Source organism: Odontesthes bonariensis, chromosome 17 (genome assembly GCF_027942865.1).
Source record: "Odontesthes bonariensis isolate fOdoBon6 chromosome 17, fOdoBon6.hap1, whole genome shotgun sequence".
NCBI classification, from domain to species: Eukaryota; Metazoa; Chordata; class Actinopteri; order Atheriniformes; family Atherinopsidae; genus Odontesthes; species Odontesthes bonariensis.
Genome location: NC_134522.1, coordinates 9,205,072 through 9,223,508, shown reverse-complemented (window position 1 = coordinate 9,223,508; position 18,437 = coordinate 9,205,072).

Here is an 18,437-nt window from a genome sequence, read left to right as displayed (position 1 = left end):
TAGGTTTAATCCCGGTTTTTGAGAAACTTAGATGCTACTTGCAGCACTTCAATGGAGATCAGGAGGTTGTGACATCCAACTTAATCCATGTCTCTCAACATTGTCTGCTGGTAAGTCTTTTGGCAGAGATTATGAGAAATTAGACACAGCAGGTGACACATGATTAGAAAAAACTGTAAACATAGATAACCATACATACAGGGATATGAATAAAAAGCTTTCCCATGTTAACACAACATATAGAAAGTTTTGTTATGGAACTTCCATTGAACACATTTTCCAGCTTATTCTGACAGAATCCTATCTTAGGCCTTTGATTGGGAATTTTGATATTTTTAAGATTGTTTTTAAGCCTCACCAACACGTCCAAAGCCAGTTATGTTAGCTTGTTGCAGTCGATTCTTCAAATATGACAGAAATGTGAATTCTACACAGAATAAAAATTTGTTGACAAAAAAAGTAAAGATACTGATTTACTACAACTGAATAGTCTTCTATTTGGTGAGGAACTGAGGAACATTGGGTCTCATGCAAGAACCGTTCGTACGCACATATTTGTTCTTAAATCGTCCGTACGAGTGATTTAAGAGAATTTGCGCATTCACCAATCTTTTCGTATTTTACGTTTTCTTTCAGGTACGAACAGAATTTACGAGTGATCCAGACCTGTCGTAGGAGTTTCGTAAAATAGTCCGCTGTTATTCCAATCAAGTTTGCTTGACTAATGGATTGTATATTTAATTACTTTGAAGCAAACATAAATAAATATACATTATACCTCATTATTATGCTGACATTATTCTGTTTGACTTAAATTATGCACTAATCGAAGGTTGATTTGAGTCTGTAGCCTATATATAACAAGGTCAATGGGAAGCGTAACCAGCGGCTGTCCTGCTACTTTTGGATGCCTTAGCGCGTCAGGCTCTTGGAAGAGACCGTGTGGAGACAGACGAATGGCCGACATCGCGATTTAGATTGCTAAGGACTGTGCTGCTGCATATATGCAGCTTGCTAGAGCCACGACTCCAGAGAAAAACACGCCGATCAAGCCGAATTCCACCACGCGTCCAGGTCCTCACCACCCTTGGATTTTTGGCCACTGCACCTTTCAGAGGGAGGTTGGAGGCAGATCGGGGGTGTCCCAGTCCTCTATGAGTCGTGCGCTCCACTTGGTCATCAAATCTCTCAGTTTATCACCCATGGTACATCAAATTCCCATACACCGCTGTCTCACAAGTACAAATTAAGAGGGACTTTCATCCCGTGGCTGGACTGCAAATCATAATTGGAGCACGAGACACATATACGCATCAAAGCACCCGTGCCTCTGTTATGGAGCGCACTGAGCTGAAGGCCAGGTAGGTGTGTCTCCTGCTCTATAGCCCAGAGAAGGCATGTCAGGTTTGCGCAACATTGCCATGAAGGAGGGTCTCCACCTGAACCAGCCCAGGCAGACCAGAAGGTGTGGTGCCAGAAGACCCTCCCCTCCCCTCCCCCCCATTAACCGCCCCATCGAAGTGCCATCATGATGAGGCAACAACTGATTGCACGGCTTTAGCTGCAGTCATCGATCGCCTCCCCAGGGCGAGACGTTTTTTTTAAAAGCCATTTTCATATTAAAACCATTTCTTTTTTATTTCGGTGACATGGTATTAACAGCACTCGTAATTGCTTCCCATTTCTTCGCTTCAGCAGGTCCCGTAATTCCACTGCTAAAAATGACAAATTTTCCTTTTTGGATCTCTGAAAGCAGAACTTCAATCTCAGAGCCCGTAAAGTTGTTATTTCTGCACCTTGATGCCGTTTTCATGACTCAAAACTCGACACTTCCTTGCAGAAGAGCGAGGAAGCACAGCCTTATATGGTATGATTTTGGGCGTGGAGTATGCAAATCTACTATCCTCGTGCACGTGCAATTATATACGCACACGTGGGATTAATTATTTACGCAGGTCGTTTACACACTTTTTCCGAAGATAAGAGCGTTTGTTGAATCTGACGTGGCGTGTTTGTACGAGACCTTCTTATGAAAAAAGTAAGAGAAATTTAGAATAAAAATACGAAAATTTTCTTGCATGAGGCCCAATATTTTGCAATTGTGCCACAATTTGTGGACACATTATTTGCAGTTTGCCTCTGCCCATCTTTTTTCCTGAGAGACTCTGCTTCTCAAAACTTTTTTAATATATTCAATCATGTTACTGACCTGTTGCCGATTAACTAATTAGTTGCAACATGTTTTTAATAGCTGATACTTTTTTTCTTTCAGCTTTTTGCTGTCCTGTCCCAACTTGTCCCAACATCACATTTAAGATGAGCTCATACTTCCTTGAAAAAGTAAAATATCTCACTTTCAGTATTTGAGATATTTTTGTTTTATTGTTCTAATTCGGATAAAATATTGCTTTATGAGATTTGTTAATCATTGACACCTGGTATTATCGTTAACATTTAACCAGACACCCCAATTTTTTTTAGGAATTGAGGTTGTATTTATCATTTGCAATTTGATTGTTGTAAAACATTTAGCAGCTCCTGTTTGGTTTCAGGTTATCTGCAGGGTTACATCGACGTTCAGGACAAGCTTCAGTCCTTTCCAGTAAAAAAGCAACTGGTGAGATTTAGAAAAAAATTGCACAAAAGTGTTCATATTAGCTAAGAGAGCCTAGCTGAATAGAAGTTTTTTTTTAATAAAGAAAGTCCCTGACCTGAGCTGCAAAGGTCGGCATGAAATGACCCATGTGATTCCACTGGGTCAGTATTTCAAAGTCATGTGAAGTCCTCACTTTCGAAGCTGCATTTTTAACATTTCAAGGGAGTAACTTTGATTTTGACATTGGTGGGGACAAAAAGTGCTCCGCGACAGTTTTTTTTTGCATTACCAATCATAAGTTAATGGCATGCAAATGCTATATGTTAACGAGCCATCCTAATGTTTAGGGAGTTAGTCTTTAAATCACAGGGTTGCAGGCTCAAATCCCACAATTAGGCTACCTCTGTTTACACCCGCATCCATGACTGGAGTGACCTTAAGCAAAACAACTAACCCAACATTATAATGTGTTCTTATAAGTCGCTTTGGATAAAAAAAAAATCAGCTAAGTGTTATGCAATGTAACTCAATGAAAGTCAAGGAGGCAACTTCAGAGAGTTCTCAACTTTATTCTATTATAAAGGATGTTTGGGGTTGTTGTGGTGAAACAGTGCATAATACAGCCAATTTAGATCAAGATCAAGAACTTTACCTGACTCCTTTTGAACAAATAGCCTCTGACACACAAATACATGCAATTTACTTTAGGCTGTAATAGTTACAGTAAAAATGATAATTCAGAGATTAAAACTCTGGCATGGCGGAAATTGATTATAAGCCTAAACTAAAAAAAAAAAAAAAAAAAAAGAGACAAACGAGCCGGTTTTTTGAACGGCTCTTTGAAAGGAACGAGCCATAAAGAGCCGGATCCCCCAAAAGAGCCATAAATCCCATCTCTAAAGAACATTGAAACTCATAACTACAGCATGTAGGCCTAACAGACACTCTGGTGCACCTCCCCAAAATTCAAAGTGTAACTGACCGCAGACAGTGCCGCAGATATCGTCGCAGGGAGGAGAGAAAGGAGGCCTCTGATTGGTCAACTCTACATCTGCTCTACACTATGCGTATTTCCGGTTTGCTAACCGGCTAATGGTGACGCTAACCGTGCTAACCGTGACGATTCTTTCGCCTCTCTGCCAGCTCCAGTAGTAGCAATATTTCTTCTATTTCTAGATCGATCAGCTGCATCTCAATCAAAGTGTGCATTCGTCCAGTCGCCATTGTTGTTGAATGACCTCCGTAACCGGCAGAGAAACACGCTACCCACCACACCCACAATCCTAGCTTGCGTTGTGGCGTGGAATTAACATAGCGCAGACAGCGCTTCAAAATTGGGCATAAATCAAAAATAACTGCGTCATGTTTGCGACAAGCTCACTGCGACACACTGCTGCGAGAGTATACACGGCCCTTAACCCTTTATGTGCCATAATAATGGAGGACAGCGGTTGTATTGGTCGTGATTACACAGTAGGCTAGGGGGCTGAATATTAGTAGGGACCTGACCCTAGCGTCCCTACCCAAAATTACGCCCTTGTAACATTTAAAAAAATTCCATCACAGATAGAGACTACTGTAAATGCCATGGCGGCCCCTCAAGAAATTCCCCTGAACCTGTTTGACTTGCCAAGAATCATGAGTGGCCTTAAGTCAGCTGTTTTAAAAGACTTTTTATCCACCCACATGCAAACCGGAGCTGAACTCATTACATTACGGTCATTTTGCAGACGCTTTTAACCAAAGCGACTTACAATAAGTGCGTTCAACATCGGTAGGCAAAAGAACTTCAGGTCACAAGAAATCATAAGTGCATTTCCTTCCAATACCAAACAGCTAAGAGCAAAACTAGTGCTAGAGTAAGTGCGATAACCAACCAGCCTCTCACCAACTGCACACCAGTCACAGCGGGGTGGGGATGCAAACCCTGGTTCGGGTAGGGGAAGACATAAAAGACTCATGACTCGTTGCAGATGGATGTGCAACTAAGCGTTACAACAGGGTTACCTTTACGTGTTTAAATGTTTGCTCAAGTGATGCGTTCTGTTTTCTTTGTGGACGCTGGGACAAGCAAAGATCAAACAGGATTATTGATTTGTGTTCAAGAAGGCCAACAGATCCCAAGACAGAGATGATATGGTTTATCCTCGTTAAACCAGAGCACAGTATTTGCTTAGTTTGTAACAGGCGTGAGAAATGGAAAAAATCATTGTTGTCACAAGATCTGCAAGGGAGACTAAAGACAATAAGATAATTGATTCCTGACATACTTCTTGCACTTGGCTTGTTTTTTTTTTTAGCATGCATGGGCATTTGTTGTATGTTCCAGCAAGTACAAGGGAAATATAAACTGTTTATATCTAGACATGAAGAATTGTTCCTGTAATGTGTTGCTTTTTTCTGTGTGCAGCTGTAAGATATCAATGCAAAATCGATGCACTGCTTATGTTGACAGGAAGTGGTGAAAACTAAACTGAACTGTCTGCATAGTTACAGCTCTGTGCAGTTTGTGAAATGCAAGTGTTAACTTGTTGTTTTAACCTGCCAAGAAAATTACACAACCTGCAGAATCGCACAGGTTTAAATTTTTTCTGTTGCATATCCCAGAGCAGAGGAGACCTACATTAACACGACAGCACAGTTTTACAATTTACACACAAGAATGTTCTTTATTGATATATTTAGGTCAGCCTCAAAGCAGTAAATTTGTGTGCTCAAAATTCTGCAGTCATGTTTCTGGGCTCTGCAGGCTGTTTAGGCTTCCTCATTAGTTCCTTCACAATTAAAGTAGAAATAGCACAATTAAAAAACAGCACAATAAAATACATCATCACAAAAAGAGCTACTTTACCTTAATTCTTGTTTCCACACAACTTTTATGTTTCCCGTTGTTCTGTGAAAAGACACACTGCATTATAATAATAATGATAATAATAATAATAATAATAATAATACATTTTATTTAAAAGCGCATTTCTAAATACTCAAAGACACTTTACATAAAAACAAAAGAAAATCAGCAAAACAATATAAGATAGTACACTAAAAACACATTAGACTGAGGTTAAACATTAAAAGCAATTTTAAAAAAGGTGTGTTTTTGTCAGAGATTTGAAGGTGGACAAGTCAGTACTATCTCGGATGTGTTTGGAGAGAGTTCCAGAGGGAGGGGGCAGCTGCAGAGAAGGCTCGGTTGCCCCAGGTTCGGTGCTTGGTTTTTAATGGTGAAGTGAGGAGGTTAGCATCAGATGAACGGAGGCTGCGGGATGGATTGTGACGATGGAGCAAGTCAGTGAGGTAGGACGGGGCCTGATTATGGAGGGCTTTGTGTGTGAGAAGGAGGATTTTGAACTGAAAAAAAATTATGGATGGAAGAAAACTTCTCCGCAGCCATATATTCAGAGAGCTCACATCCACACACCGATTCTTAAAAGACATTTAAGTTGGCAAAATTCAGTATTACAATTAGCTAAATATGGCTTTTAACTTTTCACTTGTTAAAATTTCTTGAAGAAGTGGTGATCCACTATCTATTGTCAAGCGAGTAGTTTACGAGCCTGTGAGCTAGTTCATTTACCAACTTCCTGGCACACAGCAGGTCTTTCCAAAAACCCTATTCAAAAGTTAAATTTCTTAACAAACTTGAGAAACATGGAAGGAGATGATTCAGATATTAGTGGTCAGAGAGATTCTCATAGGAACCTACTAAGGATTAATGGACTGCTGGTTGACTCTCATTGCGGACAAAGCTGTGTGTAAACTAGGTGTTAGGCTTTCAGCTGCATTTAGATGTATCAAGCAAACTTGACTTGAAGAAGCAAACTTGAAGAAGAGACATTACTGCGAACATGAGGAGAGGGAATCTGCTAGAGCCACTGCTCGTCCCACTTCACACTCCTGTCCTTCATTGTTCATAGCTGAAGATCCCCATCCCATTTCATCGATTTCTGTCCACTCTTTGACACATGAAACAGTCATACAAAAAATATGACTGATAGTGCCACATGATCTTTGGGTTTAGATTAGTTGTAGAAACACTCATCTCTCAACTATATCATGGATCTGATCCTGGGTGACGGCCTTCAAGATGTCAAACTGGTATTCATTGTAAGTTCAACTTAATGAATTCGGAATCCACTGATTTCTTGTCCAGTTAGACCAGAATAACTCATGTTTGCATTTGACTGTAGCTGAAACCAGAAGGATATATCAACTTACCATAAAGCTGGGCTGAAGTTCAACTTTGGGAGATGTTTTCGGTTGATATATTTTGTTTTCTTCTTAGATCGCAAGATTCTAACGTCAGAATTAAAACAGAACATACCATAACCAGCTGTCTATAGTCTAAGAGATTTTATGCCACATATTGAGTGTAAAAATGAAAAATTGCTCCGTTAAAGATGATTATTTACTGAATTATTTCATGGATAGCAAGCTGACCAGTGGAAACATGATTAATGCTGAAATGTGGAGCAGGGCCACACTCTGGTGTGCTGGATAGCACTGTCGCCTTGCAGAAGAAGAAGAAGGTTCCTGGTTCAATTCCCAGCTGGGGCCTTCCTGTGCGGAGTTTGCATGTTCTCTCTGTGTACACATGGGCTTTCTCCGGGAACTCCGGCTTCCTCCCATTGTCCAAAACCAAGTTGATTGGTGATTTTCAATTGACCCTAGGAGTGTGGAGGGAGTGTATGCAGCTGTTTGTTTCATATTTCTCTGTGTTAAGATATAAGTGTCTTTTTATCTGTTGGTGATAGAGAAAATAAGGATTTCACATAGCTTGCAACTCTTCTGTACCAGTATGCAGGGTAGCATATTAACTGATAATAAATGCTCATGAAGTCATGCAAAAGCATGCACTTTTCAAAACGGCTGACTCAGCTGTGTGCTGTTTCAGAGGCAGGCAGTTCTGCCGGTGATAGAGATCAGAGAAGAGATGCGAAATAACTCTGTGTGTTAAACAAGCTCTACATATTCACACAGTCTGTTGTAACAAGCCTTCTTCAAGTATAAACTTGAAAAACCGACCCTCCTCATTCACACCAGATAAGAAAGATGCCCTCGATATGTCACTCTGCCTTTCTGTAAAGTTGCCAAGTCAGTATTAATGTAAAAACGTGCTTACATGTGCTTTAAAAATGGCTCCTCTGAAAGAAAGAAAAAACTTCCACGTGGTTTAATGAAGTTTTCCATATGACTCAATTTGAACCCATTTCCAAGATACCCATTTTGAGCTTATCTGGGCTACTTTTGGCTCCTATGGCTCAGTTATGGCCCTCACAAGTGTCATAAGGGCCAGATATGACCCAAAGAACATGTAATGGATCTAACTCAGCTTGTGTTAGCTGTTTTGAGGGTCATGCATTGTCCAAAAATTCAAAGAAAGTGCAGATTTGGGCCATGTCTGGTTAATGCGTGGTTGAAGTAAAGACAACCACTATCACCCTGAATCAATGCTGCCATTCAAGGCAAAGTTGGAACTTAAGGAAACTGCAGATGTGGGGAGTATAAGGTCCAAACAATCTTTGCTATCTGGACTAATGAATATGAGTTGTGAATTTCCATATGCTGCAATAAAGTGGGGAGAAACAATGCAGCCCACTCATTTTGAGGTGAAGACGTTTTTCCATTAATTCAACTTAATGCCTTGAGCCTTTTGTAAATGTTGCCCTATTAATCCCTGTGGGCTGTCAGCGTATGCAGGCCATACATCGGCAGATGTTGCAGAGATAACATACGAGGTATTACAGAGCTTCAGTGGGCAATCGTTGTGGTCCGCAGTGAAAAGCCCTTAGGGATGAAGGGGGGACTTCCGTAATTTCTGGCAGTCTAGATAAGACAACGGGAAGAGCCACATCTGATAACACAATACCAGAAGAGAATTCACTAACACATGTTTAATTTAGTGATGAACAGTCTGAAAAGAGGGAATGAGCTAAAGCGATATCTTGGAAGACTGGAACTTTAAATTTAAAATGGTGTCGCTTATATTTCCTGACAAATGTTACATTGTTTTATGTAGTAACCAAAGTCATTATCAGTTTAAATTTGCCCTGAACAGTCTTTGTAACATAACTGCCTTTTCCGTCATGCAAGGCAATGTGTCATTGTTTTTTATTTTAGTCACAATACATTTCAGCAAAAGTTAAACGCTCTTTTAAATACGAAAAGCAGTAGAATGGTAGAGGATCTTCTATGAATAAATAACAGGGAACCAACTGTGAATTTCCAGGCAAAGGCATCAGTTTCATCAGGTGCTATCTTAGCTGTTTTTTTTTAAATCACAAGAATATGTTGTTTACACTGAAAACATTAAAGCATCAGTGATGTTCAGGAATGTTCCACATGCTGACAAGTCTCGCTTAGCTGTCTGAAAGAAAATGCAGGTGAAGTTTAGCTGCTCACACTGAGCTACTGAGCTTACCACAACTTACCATACAGTTTTACATTATTGTTACTATAGTGACAAACAGCCTTTAAGCCAAGAAAACACTCTTTCATTTGAATGATTATGCATGATATCTAAATCACAAAAATATTTTTTCTCAATTACTGAAAAGCTTCTTTGTAGTGTGTTCTTCCTGTTTGTTGAAAAGCAGTGTATGCCAACTGTGAGGGACCACGTCAAACCAAGAGAAGACACAGGAAAATTATTAGAAAATATATATTTTTTTATTTAACCCAAAAATCAACTACAAAATACTGAGCTCATAAAAGAGGTCAAAGAAACAAAACTGAACTCAGGCAAAAATGTGAACAAAGTAGCTGTACAACCAAAACATAACTGACCTAACAAAGAAATGACACACAAGGGTAAATGCTGGCTGATCAGACCAGTAACGCACACATTAGGGGTAACTAAACAAAATACAATCACTAGCTACAACAAATACCACATTACAGCCACCTTAGTAAATAAACTAACCACCCAAAAATAAGAGCAAAAGTCTTACAATTTAAATACAAAAATCACTAAAATAGGAAACTTATTTAACTAAAGAACTCAAAATCTCCTCCCCCCCTCCAGCAGGAACTGGTGGTTCAGTCCAATCAGTGTTCGCATGCTCAACTCTTGTCAGGCAACTCCCACAGAACAACAGGTAAATACCAGTAAAAGAAACAGAATTAAACAAACAGAAACCACAGGTTGAGAAAGAATACATAAGTAACTAAATGTGCGCGCTTACAAATAGAACAAATGTATTTAACCCAAACAATAAACATTTTATTGGAACTAAAGTGATGTGTAAAAGAATACTGCATAAGAGAGTTGCTGACTTTAGAGTGTGGCCATGGTTTTGGCCATCACACCAACCCTTTGTAAATAGATATTCTTAGCATGTGTAGGTATGTGCAGTGATTTGACCATCTGAAAAACTGTTTCCTTGTTCCATTGTTTTATGTTGGCGCTGTGTTTTTTTTCCAAGCTTCTTGCAGGAAAGGAAACCTGCGTAATCAGTCAGTTAATTTGCTCTTCATTATGTGTATCTTTGAGTGACCGTTTTCATGTGTTCCCATACAAGCGGATGGGAACACATGAAACAAATGCTGATAGGCTTCGTAGATGCCACTGACAATTTGGATTCAACAGCAGTTCCTACAGATAGTTAGTAGTTATGCAGCTCCCAAGATGACTCAGACGGCAACCTCAGACACAAGTTAGCATTCCTCACTTGACTGGCTGCAGTTTTTCAACTAAAGGAAACTTCTTTGTCAGGACCATTGTACAGTCATGTGAAAAAATTAGGACACCCTATGAAAACCTGTATATTCTTTAACATATTTGGACATGTGGATATTTAATATTAAATTTAACAGTACTGAGATATCCAAGTAATATAACTAAACAATTAAAAATTAAGAAACGCCTTTTTACAACTTTATGTAAAATGTAATTAAAAAAGAATGCAATTTCTGGTGAGGAATAAATTAGGACACCCCTATTTATTGGGCCACTTAAAATAGTTAAGATCACACACAGGTGTATCATATCAGGTGCACATGATCAGAACATCATTACCCAGCATGTTGAATGAGGCTTACCCTATTTAAACCTCAGAAATTTAGTTTGGTGTGTCCCTGACTGTTGAAGTAAGAGTGAGCACCATGGTGAGATCCAAAGAGCTGCCTGACGCCTTCAGAAAGAAGATTGTGGCTGCTTATGAGTCTGGAAAGGGATTTAAAACTATCTCCAAAGATTTTAACATCAGTCATTCCACCATCCGGAAAATTGTTTACAAGTGGAGGACATTCAAAACAACTGTGACCATGCCCAGGTCTGGCTGTCCAAGCAAGTTCACCCCCAGAGCAGACCGTAAGATGCTAAAAGAAGTCATGAAAAATCCTAAAATTTCATCAAAGAACCTACAGCAGGCTTTAGCTACTGTTGATGTGAAAGTGCATGACTCAACTATCAGAAAGAGACTACACAAGTTTAATTTTCATGGGAGGTGTGCAAGGAGGAAACCTTTGCTCTCTAAGAAAAACATTAAGGCCAGACTAAAGTTTGCCAGAGAGAATGCAGACAAAGACCAGGACTTCTGGAATAATGTTCTTTGGACAGATGAGTCCAAAGTTGAATTATTTGGACACCAGAAAACAAGACATGTCTGGCGTAAACCAAATACAGCATTCCAAGAAAAGAACCTCATACCAACTGTGAAGCATGGAGGTGGAAGTGTCATGGTTTGGGGATGCTTTGCTGCAGCGGGACCTGGCCAGCTCACCATCATAGAATCCACCATGAATTCTGCTGTGTATCAGAGGGTGCTTGAGGAACATGTGAAACCATCTGTAAAAAAATTAAAGCTGAAGCGGGACTGGACCCTGCAACATGACAATGACCCAAAACATACCAGTAAATCCACCAAGGACTGGCTAAAAACTAAGAAGTGGAGAGTCCTGGAATGGCCAAGTCAAAGTCCAGATCTTAATCCAATTGAGATGCTGTGGAGTGATTTAAAACGAGCTGTCCATGCCAGACGCCCCTCAAACATCTCACAGCTGAAAGAATTCTGCATTGAGGAGTGGGGCAAACTTTCTTCAGATCGATGTCAGAGATTGGTAGGTGGCTACAAGAAGCGTCTCACTGAAGTTATTTCAGCCAAAGGGGGCAACACTAGTTATTAGAGGGTAGGGTGTCCTAACTTTTTCCTCCATTATAATATGCATTTTTAAGTAAAACGATGTTAATTTTGGTTGTTTAGTTGCAATTAAATAACTTTCTTTTTGAGAAATAAATAAAAACAATTTTGGACATTGATATGTGAACATTTCTTAATAAAGAGCTGACTCTTTAATGGGGTGTCCTAATTTTTTCACATGACTGTACATGATTACATTAGACTGTGTGAATACATTGTGCGCCAATGTAAATGGATAGTCAAATAGTTAATCTATGATCTAATCTAAGATCTATGGGAGGTGGATTCCTATTAACACAAAAACATTTTTAAAATTGAATTGGTCATACTCAAATTATTCCTGACCTACCTACATTACCCGTTAAAAAATGGAAGAACCAAGTTAGAGAAGAAGGTAGCACAACCTCGGTAAAGACAATGGTAAAAGCAAGGCAATGGGAAGAGCTGTGCCTCTCGACCCATACCAAGTGACTCAGGGGAGCTGTGAGAGCAGCAGGATGGGAGAATCACATGAGTCCATCGCCAAGTCGGTGGTGAGCAGTGCATTTTTAATGATGTAGAATGTGATAGAAAATGAAAATATTACTCATACTTTCACTTGGATGTGACCATGTATTATTTGGCTTTCTTTCCTCGAGACTCACTAAACGTTGATGGTCGAATTACCCACATTTTAGATGTGGTAAAAAACCTCGTGGAAATACAGTCGGGGTAAACAGAGGGATGTCAGCAGCTGGTGGCCATAGATTTGGGCGGGGGAAGTTCATGAGCCCCCTTTCACTGAAGTAGGAAGAATAACACTTCAACTAATTTTACGGCCATTAGATTTTATTTATAACAAAGACATTGTACAGTAGTTAGTATCAGCATGAGGCAGACGTTCATCTAAAGCAGGGATGTCCAAATTCGGTCCTCGAGGGCCGCTGTCCTGCAGGTTTTCGGTGTCTCCCTGCTTCAACGTACCTGATTCAGATGAAATGGATCTCTTCAAAAGATTGTTAAGTTCTGCAGCAGCCTGCTGACAATGTACTGATATTAATCAGGTGTGTTGAAGCAGGGAAACATCTAAAATCTGCAGGACAGTGGCCCTCGAGGACCGGATGTGGATCTAAAGGAGTAGTCCTGGAGTAGTCCTGGATTTAGATTCACAGAACACGTCACAATGCTCTAAACTACTCAGCTGAAGGACAAGAGTTGTGATTACATATCAGAATATGAGTGGTCATAGGGTAATGTAGCAATGAGAACACCAAACTGCTTTTTCTGCTGCAGTGTTATTTGAATATCAGGTCATTTCATAAATGCATTTAATTTGAAATTTGTAGTTATTTCTGAAGAATTTCCTGGAAAATGCTGGCTGGTGAAGGCTGAAACAGGAAAGTGGAGCTACTGACTGAACACTTGCCCTATTGCACGGGCTTGTCTATGCTGTAGTGAGAGTATAAGCCAGAGAGGAATAGCAATTGGAATAATAAAAGGCATACCATTGGCTGGTACTGCAATCTCTAATGATTCATCATTACCCTTACGAGATCAACAAACAAAGATTAGTGTTTCCAATGTACGAGAGGTGCTGAAGTCCCAGTTCAAAGTTAATGTCTTTATCAGAAGTCCGAGGATTATCTCCGGGTTGCATTGAGTTTATCACCTAATAGCAATATCACATCATTAGTTTGTAATTAGACAGTAATAAAAGATCCTCTGGTTTATACCAGTATGTGAGTGTAAGCAGAAGGTATGTGCTGCAAATCAAATCGCTCGGTCAACTGATCATCATGAAGTATGAGCACTTCCATCAAAGCAGGTCTGGAGCATTCAGGTGTGTGTTAACACAATGTCAAGGAGGAAAGACATCAGCAATGGTCTTAGAGAAGCAACTGTTGCTGCCCATCAATCTGGGAAGGGTTATAAAGTCATTTCCAAACTATGTGGAGTCCATCATTCTACAGAGAGAAAGATTATTCACAAGTGGAAAACTTTTATTTCCACTTGCTGGGATGTCCAGGAGTGGACATCCCAGCAAGTTCACCCCAAGGTCAGACAATGCTCAGAAAAAAACTGCAAAAAAAAACAAGAGCTACATCTCAGACTCCACAGGCCTCAGTTAGCATGTTTAATGTTAAAGTTCATGACAGTACAATTAGAAAAAGAACAAGTGTGGCTTGTTTGGAAGGGCTGCAGGACAAAGCCTCTTATCTCTAAAAAGAACATGGCAGCACAGCTTAGGTTTGTTAAGCTTCATTCTGAACAAATCACAAGACGAGACCAAAGTGGAGATGTTTGGTCATGATGCACAGCAGCATGTTTGGAGAAAACTAAACACAGCATATCATCACAAACACCTCGTTCCAACTGTCAAGCACGGTGGTGGAGGGCTTATGGTTTGGGCTTGTTTTGCAGCCACAGGACCTGGGCACCTTGGCTGAAACTGGGTCATCAACAGGAAAATGATCCCAAACAGAGCAGCAAATTGCTGCTAAAGTTGGATCTGTGAGTTGCTGAATCACACGGTGAACTTTTCCACATACTGCCACAGCATTAAGTCTTAGTTTTTGTTCAGTAAATAATTATATTGTTTAATACATAAAATGTTGTTTTTTCCTCTAACGTTATAAACTAACCTTATAAACTATAAACTAATTTTAAACTTGATGATTTATATCCTATATGATTTATATGTTAAATCTTTGAATAAAAAGAGTGTTGACTTTCTTTTTCATATATCTGTGGTGCATGGAGTAGGAGGGTAGCGTGGGAATAGAACTGACCACTGATTCACCACAAGAAAAATGTGGAAATTTACGACTGAGTAACACATGACTGTATGTCCAAATGGATCAAGTAGAATATTCTCCTCTTATTTTTAAGAAATGCTTAAAAACCTGACTTTCTATTCCTAAGAATACGTTTTCCATGTTCTTTATAAAGGGCTGGAAAATACATTCAAAGCTTTCATTCAACAGTCACCATTACTGTAAGTTGTAAACACATCAAGGTTTTTATTACAGCCTCATATGACAACAGTCACAAGTTTACAAGCCTGAGAACAGTTACAGTTATTCATTGTGTGGACATGTTAACGCATCTTTGCTCTTCACAGCTCTGTAATTGCATTAACTATCAACTTCCTACATCATGAATCTCTGGAGAGACGAGCTCACCTTTGAAGACAACGAACACCTTTGAGGACCCACCACAGTTTGCTTATTGTCCTTGGGTTGGTGTTGAAGATGCCCATCATGTACCTGCTTTACTGCCATCTGGACAAAGCAGGCAGCACTAAATACATTAAACTATCTTTTTCCAACTTGAAATTTTATGACTTTTCCTAAAGGGACCCCATCATTAGAAAAAGTCATACTTTATCTTTGTTTATGTTTCCATGTGGGCTGTACACCACTAGAGTACAAAGATTGTCTTATGGGTCATTTTGGATCCGTGAATTATAAAAACATTTAAACACCAGAAAAAAGTTCAGTTTTTTTCCCTTTCAATATAATTAATTCAGAAGTAATTACTTCACATTTATATAATAGCAATAATAAACCTTTATTATGTACAAGAAAACTGAGAAAACAAGAAAACTGTTGGTCCAACTGACAGTTGGTTTGTGGTAAAAAAAAAAAAAAAAAGTGTAATCCTGAAAACTGTTGATTGTCTTTTTGTATTGTGTGACAACAAATACATGAGAAAAATGTATTGAATTGAGTTGAATAGATAAATTACAGGTGGTTTCATCATACAAAATAGATTTTTGATTTAAAATTCAATTAAGTTGCTTTATTTTGGGGCTTTGGTAGGGCGGGTCATTTTTTAACCATAGGACAAGGGGAGTAAACAGAATGTTAAGACCGCACAAGGGTTAAGAAATTACTGCAACATCATAGTTTCCCTTTGAGATGAATGAGGTATTTCTTATTCAATTTTCTTCAAATTAAGTGCATAAACTTGTAATTTAAGAGACTTATCATACTTCTGTGCTTTTCTGGACTTCTCAACTGTGGTTTCACTATGATTGAACTTCTGCTTATGAGTGTTGTGTAATCTATTCTGCACTCTCCAGTTAGTCAGACACAGGCATGCAAACAGACTCATAGGTCCTCTGAGACAAATCCAAACTCAGACACCCTAAACCCACAAAGTCATTAGTGTGTCTGTGCTGGAGTAGGTGAGTAGTAACCTTTGTGGTAGTGTGGCTTATCAGGGAGTGTGTAAACTGACCACTGTTTTAGCTCAAGAAAAATTTTGAAATTTGTGGCTGTTGCTTCGCAGGTCAAGTTTAGGTCAGCTTTGATGTTGTGCTGTTTGTGAGTCACAAGACTAAAAATGGTCTATATCTTTTAGTAGATATTAATGATCCCATGTTTAAAATCCCTCACTATTTTGTAGTGTTGACTTAATGTATAGTGAGATTTAATATACCCTAAAGTGTACTCAGAGTATTCCGCAATGCACTTTCAGAGGTTAAAGATTCTGATGTCTTAGATTTTCATTTTGTGGCATATTCCGAATGAAGTTCAATTAATCCAAAACAGTGACTAAACAAAAGATTATACCCAACATGTTCTGCTTTTTCTGTCATTTTTATCCCTGCCAAGGAGGTTAATGTTTAGTTTGTCTGCCAGTTTATTAGTAGGATTACAGAAAAAGTTTGTGTTTTTTGCTTAAAAACTTTCCCAGAATTGGGGCTTGGTCCACCTCAGAAATACTAAACTTTTAATGACAAATTAAAAAAAAAAAAAAATCACAAATTCAACAAATTTTCACTCAACTTTGGCAGAGGCTACTAATCACTGACTAAACTCCTCTTGATTTATGATTAAAGTCTCTGGTTTATAGAATGTCAGTTGATAAAAATCTCACAAAATAGGTCATATATGTCAATAAGTGATGTATTCAAATATCCTTTTTGATAGAAAACTTGCATCAAACTGATAAAAATAAAAACAATCCAAGATTAAGAAGTTGGAATGAGTTAATCTTATTTCTTTGCCACCAAGAAAACAGAATCTAAACCTGAACGCTACAGAGCTTATTTGAATGGATGTGGTCAAGCTTGAATGCTTCTGCCAAGAAAACCAAGTGAGCCTTCAAAGGAAAGGTGTGCTAAGCTTTTTGCAAAATGACTAAAACCTCAAACTGTCAAACATGCTTTACGACGCAGAGAGGATATTTCTGTCTTCTACTTCTACTGAATTAACAACACATACTATACACAACAACATACTTCACCTTTTCTGTTGGCATGGGTAGCTTTGACCTCACACATACATACAGACATGTTTTGACACAGGTGCTGTTAATGAGTAGTTAGAGTGGAGAACTTTTGCAGTGCTTTGTGCAGGTCACCTCGGTCTGGGATCATCATCTGTCTGCTCTGTTGTTACACTTTGTGACCTTGCTGCTTCTGTGTTTATGTGGCTGGCAAATGATCGTTTTCTGATGCCAGATGTCCTGTTCTCATATGTTCATGATGGAATCATTTGCATATCTATGTGAAGACCATAGTGAAAGAGGTGGCAACCCTCACAGTCATGTTAACGCCGGTCTGAATATTCAGTGAATTAGCACACAAACAATTGAGTATCACAGCTGCACGAGACCCAACAGAGGACTGTGAGGCAGTCTCGTTCAAGTCACGAGAAGCCCTCGTTCCTCTTTAGCTTCATCTTCGCGGCAGCATAAGCTGTCAACTCAGCACAAGTCTGTCACTCACCGAACTACAGTAATTGTTGGGATTTGTGTGAAGTGCAGTTGGTGCCTCGTAAGGGGAAACTAAACAAGAAGGCTGGTCATTCTGTCAGGTTCAAAAATGCACATAAACAGAGATTACGCAGGGAGTGGGGGATGGGGGAGGATGAGAAAGGTTAACACAGAGCAGTGTCTGTGTCACAGAAGGACAGATCTGGGTGAAGAGGAGGGGGAGGAGGCAAAAAGAAATATACATGACTTTAGAGGCAGAATGTTCATGTTGTCTTCTCATTGGCTCAGAACTTTGGGTTGAGATCCAATGAGTGTGATGGAGAGGGACACGCATAACGCAAACATAACAGTGACAAATACTGGAAGTGAAAGACACAAAGAGCTACCGTTTTACAGCGATGTGAAAAATGAAGTGAAACAAAGGTTTTACATATCAGAATGTAAAAAAAAAAATCATCTGGTGTGAGGTGTGAACCTCTGATGAGCAATGAAAAAAATGCAGAAGCAGTGTGCGAAAAACTAAGTACACCCCATTATTCAACAGCCTGTAGAACCACCTTTAGCAGCACTGACTTGAGGTAATCTCTTTCTGTAAAACGTTATCAGTCCCTCACATTGTAGTGGAGGATTTCGTTATAATGTTGCTTTAATTCCTTGAGCTTTGTGGCATTTGTGTATGTACAGTTCAGTACAGTCTGGACTTTGACTGGACCATTGGAACACCTTGATTCTTTTCTTTTTCACACATTCTGCTGTAGATCTGCTGCTGTGTTTGGGATCTTTGTCCTGTTGATGAGCCAGTTTCAGCCAAGCTTGGCCTCACAGATGGCCTCACATTTGACTCTAGAATACTTTGGTATACAGAGGAGTTCATGGTGGACTCAATGACTGTAGGTGTTCAGGTCCTGTGGCTGCAGAACAAGCCCAAATCATCCCCCCTCCACCACCGTGCTTGACAGTTGGTATGAGGTGTTTGTGTATTTTTTGTTTCCTTTGGA